The sequence below is a fragment of the Borostomias antarcticus genome (genome assembly GCF_949987555.1).
Source record: "Borostomias antarcticus genome assembly, chromosome: 18".
Classification (NCBI taxonomy): domain Eukaryota; kingdom Metazoa; phylum Chordata; class Actinopteri; order Stomiiformes; family Stomiidae; genus Borostomias; species Borostomias antarcticus.
In genome coordinates this window covers 19378925-19388735 of record NC_140251.1, presented here as the reverse complement: position 1 = coordinate 19388735, position 9811 = coordinate 19378925, and the positions used below count along the sequence as shown (strand labels likewise).

The following is a 9811-nucleotide window of genomic DNA, read 5'->3' as shown; positions in this document are numbered from 1 at the left end:
CACACCCTCCTCTCTACTCAACACACTCCCTCCTCTCTACTCAACACACTCCCTCCCCTCTACTCAACACACTCCCTCCTCTCTACTCAACACACTCCCTCCTCTCTACTCAACACACTCCCTCCCCTCTACTCAACACACTCCCTCCTCTCTACTCAACACACTCCCTCCTCTCTACTCAACACACTCCCTCCCCTCTACTCAACACACACCCTCCTCTCTACTCAACACACTCCCTCCTCTCTACTCAACACACTCTCTCCCCTCTACTCAACACACACCCTCCTCTCTACTCAACACACACCCTCCCCTCTACTCAACACACTCCCTCCCCTCTACTCAGCACACTCCCTCCTCTCTACTCAACACACACCCTCCTCTCTACTCAACACACACCCTCCTCTCTACTTAACACACTCCCTCCTCTCTACTCAACACACTCCCTCCTCTCTACTCAACACACTCCCTCCCCTCTACTCAACACACTCCCTCCTCTCTACTCAACACACTCCCTCCTCTCTACTGAACACACTCCCTCCTCTCTACTCAACACACTCCCTCCCCTCTACTCAACACACTCCCTCCCCTCTACTCAACACACTCCCTCCTCTCTACTCAACACACACCCTCCTCTCTACTCAACACACACCCTCCTCTCTACTTAACACACTCCCTCCTCTCTACTCAACACACTCCCTCCCCTCTACTCAACACACACCATCCCCTCTACTCAACACACACCCTCCCCTCTACTCAACACACTCCCTCCCCTCTACTCAACACACTCCCTCCCCTCTACTCAACACACTCCCTCCTCTCTACTCAACACACACCATCCTCTCTACTCAACACACACTCTCCTCTCTACTCAACACACACTCTCCTCTCTACTCAACACACACTCTCCTCTCTACTCAACACACACTCTCCTCTCTACTCAACACACACCCTCCTCTCTACTCAACACACTCCCTCCTCTCTACTCAACACACTCCCTCCTCTCTACTCAACACACTCTCTACTCAACACACACTCTCCCTCTACTCAACACACACTCTCCTCTCTACTCAACACACACTCTTCCTCTACTCAACACACTCCCTCCTCTCTACTCAACACACACTCTCCTCTCTACTCAACACACTCCCTCCTCTATACTCAACACACACCCTCCTCTCTACTTAACACACACCCTCCTCTCTACTCAACACACACCCTCCTCTCTACTCAACACACTCTCCTCTCTACTCAACACACTCCCTCCCCTCTACTCAACACACTCCCTCCTCTCTACTCAACACACACTCTCCTCTCTACTCAACACACACTCTCCTCTCTACTCAACACACTCCCTCCTCTATACTCAACACACACCCTCCTCTCTACTCAACACACACCCTCCTCTCTACTCAACACACACCCTCCTCTCTACTCAACACACTCTCCTCTCTACTCAACACACTCCCTCCCCTCTACTCAACACACACCCTCCCCTCTACTCAACACACACCCTCCTCTCTACTCAACACACACTCTCCTCTCTACTCAACACACACCCTCCCCTCTACTCAACACACTCTCCTCTCTACTCAACACACTCCCTCCCCTCTACTCAACACACACCCTCCCCTCTACTCAACACACACCCTCCTCTCTACTCAACACACACTCTCCTCTCTACTCAACGCACTCCCTCCTCTCTACTCAACACACACTCTCCTCTCTACTCAACACACTCCCTCCTCTCTACTCAACACATTCTCCTCTCTACTCAACACACACTCTCCTCTCTACTCAACACACACTCTCCTCTCTACTCAACACACACTCTCCTCTCTACTCAACACACACTCTCCCTCTACTCAACACACTCCCTTCTCTCTACTCAACCAATCCCTCCTCTCTACTCAACACACACCCTCCTCTCTACTCAACACACACTCTCCCTCTACTCAACGCACTCCCTCCTCTCTACTCAACACACACCCTCCTCTCTACTCAACACACTCCCTCCTCTCTACTCAACCCACACTCTCTTCTCTACTCAACACACTCCCTCCTCTCTACTCAACACACTCCCTCCTCTCTACTCAACACACACCCTCCTCTCTACTCAACACACTCCCTCCTCTCTACTCAACACACACCCTCCTCTCTACTCAACACACTCCCTCCTCTCTACTCAACACACTCCCTCCTCTCTACTCAAACCCACTCTCCTCTCTACTCAACACACTCCCTCCTCTCTACTCAACACACACTCTCCTCTCTACTCAACACACTCCCTCCTCTCTACTCAACACACACTCTCCTCTCTACTCAACACACACCCTCCTCTCTACTCAACACACTCTCTACTCAACACACACTCTCCCCTCTACTCAACACACACCCTCCTCTCTACTCAACACACACTCTCCTCTCTACTCAACGCACTCCCTCCTCTCTTCTCAACACACACTCTCCCTCTACTCAACGCATACATTATCCATCTCCTCAACACTCTCTTTCCCCTCTTCTCAACACACACTTCCTCTTCTACTCTACTCTGTACACACTTTACACTCTCCCTTCTCCGCGGAAATAGAACTGGACGTTCAATTACAATAAACGCTGTGATTTCTCCTGGACAGAGTGCCTGCTAAGCCCCCGCAGTGGGGGAACAAGAAGTTCCAAGCTCATTATTTAACATGGCAGGGTTGTTTCATTCGCAGGGCTGTACGACTGTTGAGAGCGGCTCTACGAAGCAATTCTGTCCACATCTGGGCGCAGATAGTATCTGGAACATTGATGAGCATCCCCGCCCCCGCCCTGGCAACGTTTATCCAAATGAGTTATCGTCTGATCCACAAGAAACTTCTCCCCCACAAACAGCACTTCAAAGCAGGAACAGAAAGCTAGATTAATTCTCTCCTCAAGCCTCTCCCTCTCTCTCTTATTATCACTCTCTCTCCTATTATCCCTCTAACAATCCTTTTAAGAGCCGTCACACACTTCAAGGCTATTGTGCGTCAGTGAAGAACAGTCCTGGGCTATTAACCGGCCAGGGGGCAAAGCACTCTGTTGGAGGAAAACACTGTTTCTGGCGAACCTAAGATGGCTAAAGGTCTAGGAAATGTCTTCTCAGCGTTTGAGTGCTACTTAGCCAAACCGAGAAAATTTTGTTGCCTGTGGTCTGGCAGTTGTTGCAATGTGAGCTTTTTTGGGACTTTTTTTGTTGTTGGTGTAGGCCTACATTATTATTATTATTATTATTATCATCATCATCATCATCATCATCATCATCATCATCATCATCATCATCATCATCATCATCATCATCATTATTATTATATCAAACCTGAATCAAACCATCCAACAATTTCAGTTTGACTCTCAGACTCCTCCTTTCTGCAAATGACTCATGTCCACAGGAGATTTTGTAAGAGAGAAAAGTACCTTGAGCTTCAGTTGGTAGGGAGCGCACGGCACCTGCGTCCCTGTGGAACCGGAACATGTTCTGCGTAGGCAGTTCTGTTTTGCTCCCCGATGGTCTGAGATCACTGTTCCTCAGCCTCTCTCTGCTCTCGGCTGTAGAGGCACCGAGGCCAGCTGGTCTGAGATCAGACTGTTCCTCAGCCTCTCTCTGCTCTCAGCTGTAGAGGCACCGAGGCCAGCTGGTCTGAGATCAGATTGTTCCTCAGCCTCTCTCTGCTCTCAGCTGTAGAGGCACCAAGGCCAGCTGGTCTGAGATCAGATTGTTCCTCAGCCTCTCTCTGCTCTCAGTTGTAGAGGCACCGAGGCCAGCTGGTCTGAGATCAGACTGTTCCTCAGCCTCTCTCTGCTCTCAGCTGTAGAGGCACCGAGGCCAGCTGGTCTGAGATCAGATTGTTCCTCAGCCTCTCTCTGCTCTCGGCTGTAGAGGCACCGAGGCCAGCTGGTCTGAGATCAGACTGTTCCTCAGCCTCTCTCTGCTCTCAGCTGCAGAGGCACCGAGGCCAGCTGGTCTGAGATCAGACTGTTCCTCAGCCTCTCTCTGCTCTCAGCTGTAGAGGCTGTAGAGGCTGTAGAGGCCAGCCGCTTGGCCATGCTTGACATTCTAACACCGTCTACAACATTAGCCTAATCACTGTTTATTTCACTGTGATAGGGTGCCCTAGAGTGCCTCATCGCCAAACCAAATGATACCAAATAATAAACTGTCATTTAGCTGGCTTGTTTGTTTGTTGGTCTCTAGCATTTTGGGTGAAAACATCAGTTCTGCTGCGGGGTGAACGACCTTAACTGTTTTCTCATTTTGTCCAGTGACACAGTCATGTCAGACGATGGAATCCAGTCACCTTTGTGTCCTAGGAAAAAGAGATTCAACTGTGGCTGGTTTTCTGGGCCCCATCCCAGGTCCAATCTCCCCTTAACAATGCCCATGGTTTGGGGGGAGGGGGGTGTGGGACACAACATACAGTGTTATGGATCAAGTGTTACAGTACATTTGTAGTTGTCTAGCTTCTGCTCTGGGTAGAAGTCCAGGCCTCTCAGCTTGTGACAGGCGGTATTGCAATGGTTCCTCCAGCCCAGTGTTGCTCTCTGCCTCTGTCCGCTGGGGCGAGATGCCAGAGTCAGAAGTAATTGGATTGTGGGAATCTTCTTACTGGCCTGACGAGTCTGCGTGCAGGTTGCAATGCCCATGGTCCTGAGGCCTTCTCTCCTGGGGGTTTGAAGAACCAGGGTAGCCCTGGTCAGCTGTTCCTGGCTGTTCCTGGATGGTTTTCTGCACAGTCCCATTCCCAGTCCCAGCCTTGTTCCCTGTCCCCTTCCCTTGTGTCCTAGTTCCCTCTGTCCTTGAGCAGGTGTCTTGTTGGAATCCCTCCATGTCCTTGTCTGGGTGATTGTCTGCACCTGTGTCTCGTTATGTCTTGTTGCTCACCTGTACGTTGTTCCTTGATTGTTCTCCCAGAGTATATACAGTACATTATTTCCTTTGTTCTCTGTCAGTTAATTTTCTTTGTTAGTTTTTTGCTCCCCATTGTTCATGTTTACACTTTGTCTTTTTTTAGAATAAATCCCCCTATTGATTCTTCCGTCTGCGTTTTGGGTCCAGCCTCCACCAACCAACATATTCTGTGTTTACTCTGCTGTATAATAGCTCGCCTATCTTTTCCGTGTGCCTTCTCTCTCTCCTACTCTCTACAGAGATGCTGTTTGGTTTGCTCACTGCTTGTGCAACTGCTCCAGTGTGAAATCAGACTGAATGTACTGTATGAAATGCACTGTATAAAAATAGCATGTTTACTCTACTGTATCATGGTTAGCTGTTTTGGTGTTCGCTGCCCTGTCGACACCTGTGGTTCAGTGGTGCGCTGCTCATCTCGCCTCTATTCCCTCACAGACATGACAGCTGTCAGTGTGAGTAACCACTGACCCGTCTCTCCATCGCTCTCTCTCTCTCGCTCTCTCTCTCTTCCTCTCTCTCTCTCTCTCTCTCCTCCTCCCTCTCTCCTCCCGCCAGGCTCAGACTGGTACCTGACCAAGGTGAAGCTCAGGGTCATGGATGTGAATGACAATGTTCCCGAGTGGAGCATGGAGCCGTACCCCTACCTGGCTGTGGTGGCCCCCCAGGCCCCTCCGGGGACCCCGGTCTACCAGCTGCAGGCCCTGGATGGGGACGAGGGCACCAGCGGGGAGGTGGGGTACTTCCTATCAGATGGTGAGTTCATCTGGGGGAGTACAGGACAGACCCCCCCCCACACAAACACCATAGCCTCCAAATAATACACCTACTGTACTGTACGGAACTGTGCATATGTATATAGAGCCTTATGATTTCTGCAATGCAGAAAAGGCGGAGAATGTTGCCCAATTTGTATGCCTAGTTTGTTAGGGCTCGGTTGGCTATGAACCCAAACGCGTGTCTCAGAGGCAGGAGAAAATTACAAATGCCTGGAGGGCTTTAATAAAAGCAACCCAGCAAACAAATCCAATATCCGAAAATCCAATTCGCAGTCAAAGTTCAGAAAAAGGGGCTGAGGAATCCAAGGCATCAATCCAGGCGAGCAGCGTCTCGGGAGGGAAAATGGACGAATCAAAAACCAGATAAGTGAACAGGACACAAGAACAAGCACTAATGATATGGACAGCATTCACATAGGCTTAATTGTCTGGGTGCTTGCTACAGGAAGACTATGGGAAGATCTGGTGTTGACCGACGGGTTGACCAGGCTCTTGTAGGTTGTTGAGTGGATGGGTGAGTGGAGACAGGTGAGCAGAGCCGTGCCAGAAGCGCATTCACCAATTAACATGAAGGCCTTCCCCGGTGCTGGGGCGCGTGTGCTGAGGTGCCGGGGGGCTCGGGGCCGGACTCATGGGAGGCGGAGCGGGAACATGCCCCGGCCCTGGTGGTGGAAGGTGGGAACTCCGGTATCCCGGGCTGGGACCGCGCACGGAGACTCCGGTGGACACGGAGGAGGATGGCGGTGGAGGCGAGGGACCCAGAGCCGTGACACTTAATTATTGTAGTAACGTTAATTATTGCGTAATTTGTAAGCTTCGAGAAATATTTCCGTTTTGGTTTGGGGTGTTGAGAAGGGTGTCGGTCGTGCGCAGGACCCTTATGGAACCTCACAACTCGGCTGTCACAGAAACGTGTTGAAGAGGCTGTCGGAGACTTCCAAGTCTTCAAATAAAAAAATAATTAATTAATTAATTAAACCCTAGCCCCTAAATTCATAGCAGATCAATACCCAAAGGACTAGCTGTTTTGCAAATTTAAAAAAAAAAAAAAAAAAGGAAATTTGAAATAAATTAATAAAAAAGATTTCAGAGAGCCCTACGATATGCACACAGTGCACACTCATGCAAACACTATATGCAGGCGTGCACGCATAAATGCACAAACACACACTCAGTGGGGTTGGAGGTGTGCTTTTCAGACGGGCGTTTTGGTCTGAACAGACCTCCAACCCACCACCCCTCCAACCCACCAACCCTCCAACCCACCAACCCTCCAACCCACCACCCCTCCAACCCACCAACCCTCCAACCCACCACCCCTCCAACCCTCCAACCCACCAACCCTCCAACCCACCACCCCTCCAACCCACCAACCCTCCAACCCACCACCCCTCCAACCCACCACCCCTCCAACCCACCAAACCTCCAACCCACCACCCCTCCAACCCACCACCCCTCCAACCCACCACCCCTCCAACCCACCACCCCCCCAACCCACCACCCCTCCAACCCACCACCCCTCCAACCCACCAACCCTCCAACCCACCACCCCTCCAACCCACCACCCCTCCAACCCACCACCCCCCCAACCCACCACCCCCCCAACCCACCACCCCTCCAACCCACCACCCCCCCAACCCACCACCCCTCCAACCCACCACCCCTCCAACCCCACTTGAGTGTTCCTTTAAGAGAGACCGCAGAGAAGGCCCTGACCACTGGCTGAGTGGACCGACCCTCCTTCTCCTCTCGTTCTCTCTGAGCAGATATTTAGACAAGTTGTGTGCCGGCCTTCAACTGTCCCTGTGGTCCAGGATAGACAAACTGTCCCTGTGGTCCAGGCTAGACAGACTTCAACTGTCCCTGTGGTCCAGGCTAGACAGACTTCAACTGTCCCTGTGGTCCAGGATAGACAGACTTCAACTGTCCCTGTGGTCCAGGATAGACAGACTGTCCCTGTGGTCCAGGCTAGACAGACTGCAACTGTCCCTGTGGTCCAGGCTAGACAGACTTCAACTGTCCCTGTGGTCCAGGCTAGACAGACTTCAACTGTCCCTGTGGTCCAGGATAGACAGACTTCAACTGTCCCTGTGGGCCAGGATAGACAGACTGTCCCTGTGGTCCAGGCTAGACAGACTTCATCTGTCCCTGTGGTCCAGGAGAGACAGACTTCAACTGTCCCTGTGGTCCAGGCTAGACAGACTGTCCCTGTGGTCCAGGCTAGACAGACTTCAACTGTCCCTGTGGTCCAGGAGAGACAGACTTCAACTGTCCCTGTGGTCCAGGAGAGACAGACTTCATCTGTCCCTGTGGTCCAGGATAGACAGACTTCATCTGTCCCTGTGGTCCAGGATAGACAGACTTCATCTGTCCCTGTGGTCCAGGAGAGACAGACTTCAACTGTCCCTGTGGTCCAGGATAGACAGACTTCAACTGTCCCTGTGGTCCAGGATAGACAGACTTCAACTGTCCCTGTGGTCCAGGCTAGACAGACTTCAACTGTCCCTGTGGTCCAGGATAGACAGACCGTCCCTGTGGTCCAGGCTAGACAGACTTCAACTGTCCTTGTGGTCCAGGCTAGACAGACTTCAACTGTCCCTGTGGTCCAGGATAGACAGACTGTCCCTGTGGTCCAGGATAGACAGACTTCAACTGTCCCTGTGGTCCAGGATAGACAGACTGTCCCTGTGGTCCAGGATAGACAGACTGTCCCTGTGGTCCAGGATAGACAGACTTGTCCCTGTGGTCCAGGCTAGACAGACATCCTGAGTATTCTCAATCAGATTGTACAATCGGCATTTTCGGATTGAATCCTTTTGAATGCTTTTAGTATTTGCAGTGTTGTTGTTTGCCAGCCTCTTAAACTAAGGCTGGTGGATAAGATAAGGATACGGACAAATTAATGATTTCTAAAGGGAATGATGATGTCTAAATCCATCTCAGTAAGCTCATGTCTATCTGTTAGTCTGCCTGTCTGTCTGTCTGTCTGTCTGTCTGTCTGTCTGCCTGTCTGTCTGTCTGTCTGTCTGTCTGTCTGTCTGTCTGTCTGTCTGCCTGTCTGTCTGTCTGTCTGCCTCTCTGTCTGCCTGTCTGTCTGTCTGTCTGTCTGTCTGCCTGCCTGTCTGTCTGTCTGTCTGTCTGTCTGTCTGTCTGTCTGTCTGTCTGTCTGTCTGTCTGTCTGCCTGCCTGTCTGTCTGTCTGTCTGCCTCTCTGTCTGTCTGCCTGCCTGCCTGTCTGTCTGTCTGTCTGTCTGTCTGTCTGTCTGTCTGTCTGTCTGCCTCTCTGTCTGTCTGTCTGCCTGTCTGTCTGTCTGTCTGTCTGTCTGTCTGTCTGTCTGCCTGTCTGTCTGTCTGTCTGTCTGTCTGCCTGCCTGTCTGCCTGCCTGTCTCTGTCTGTTAGCCTGCCTGTCTGTCTGTCTGTCTGTCTGTCTGTCTGTCTGTCTGTCTGTCTGTCTGTCTGCCTCTCTGTCTGCCTGTCTGTCTGTCTGTCTGTCTGTCTGTCTGCCTGCCTGTCTGTCTGTCTGTCTGTCTGTCTGTCTGTCTGCCTGCCTGTCTGTCTGCCTCTCTGTCTGTCTGCCTGCCTGCCTGTCTGTCTGTCTGTCTGTCTGTCTGTCTGCCTCTCTGTCTGTCTGTCTGTCTGTCTGTCTGTCTGTCTGTCTGTCTGTCTGTCTGTCTGCCTGCCTGCCTGCCTGTCTGTCTGTCTGTCTGTCTGTCTGTCTGTCTGTCTGACTATTTCATATCCATCCATCTCATACTCTATGTCCATTCTCTCTCGTCCCCTGCAGGAGGTGAGGGCTGTTTTTCCGTGGACCAGTGGACAGGCCGTGTGGTCACTACGGAGTTCCCCCTGCAGACGGCCAGGGAGTACCTGCTCAGCGTGGTGGCCTTCGACGGGCTGGGCAGCCGCAGCGCCCCCGCCATGCTGTCCGTGGTGGCCGGTCAGCGGGCGCCGCAGTTCACCAACAGCAGCTACGCCCTCTCCATACCTGAGAACACACCTGAGGGACAGCCGTGAGTTACACACACACGCACGCACACACACACACGAACGCACGCACGCACGCACGCACGCACACACATTCATTGTAATTGCCTTGTTCTGTATT

At 51.8% G+C, this 9811-nt stretch overlaps 1 pseudogene across 1 annotated transcript in view; it reads left to right on the top strand.

Annotated features, from left to right (window-relative positions):
- Positions 1-9811, top strand: part of LOC311320997 (neural-cadherin-like) — a 182722-nt pseudogene that overhangs the window by 25081 nt on the left and 147830 nt on the right. Inside the window, exons 2-3 of the transcript in view lie at positions 5486-5683; positions 9491-9716. The product of the transcript in view is annotated as a neural-cadherin-like (transcript). The remainder of the gene's footprint in view (positions 1-5485; positions 5684-9490; positions 9717-9811) is intronic.